Source organism: Macrobrachium nipponense, chromosome 3 (assembly GCF_015104395.2).
Source record: "Macrobrachium nipponense isolate FS-2020 chromosome 3, ASM1510439v2, whole genome shotgun sequence".
NCBI classification, from domain to species: Eukaryota; Metazoa; Arthropoda; class Malacostraca; order Decapoda; family Palaemonidae; genus Macrobrachium; species Macrobrachium nipponense.
This window is the reverse complement of record NC_087202.1, coordinates 140,145,834-140,146,529: the sequence shown is the minus strand read 5'-3', so window position 1 is coordinate 140,146,529 and position 696 is coordinate 140,145,834.

Sequence of the window (696 nt, the reverse complement as noted above, 5' to 3'; positions counted from 1 at the left end):
TTTTCTTTGGAGTGGATGATAAGTTGTGGGTGTATCAACCACATCCCTAAAGGCGTGTATGTGTTTTTGTGTGTGTGTATATTAGGCCTATGTCTGCATGAGGCAAGTTGTTAATAATAAATGTTTTGTTTTGATTCTATCCTCGTTCAGGCAGTAGCTTCAGTTGATCATCTGTTCTGAATGTACGGGAGTGTTCGGCCTATTGTGAGTTGTGCTTTGTTCTTGGCATAGTACGAATTCTTCATTAGTTTGCTTCAGGAGGGCATGTAAGAATGCCCAAAACATTCAAGAACGATGTGTATTCGTACGTGCATATAAAATGTACAAACCTGATAACATAGAAGAAAATCGTCTTTTGGCTGATAGTAGTGGCTTTTGTAACACATCGCGACCTTGACATCTACACAGAGGCACTTGCAGACATTTAGCCTCAAGAACTGTTACCAATTCTAGATTGGTTTGAATTTAATAATATTGGTATCTACAATAGGCGTGGCAGTTGCCAAAGGGCACCCTTGTTTCCCCATGATATGTGGTCGCAATATGAGACAACTTTAAATGATGAAGATCTCACAAATAAACAGGCAGAAGCAGCTCATCGAAGAATTGCTTTTGAACTCTGAGCTAACCACCCAACCATATGGAAATTCATAAGAACTTTAATGAAATTACAAAAAAGAAGAGATTTATATATGG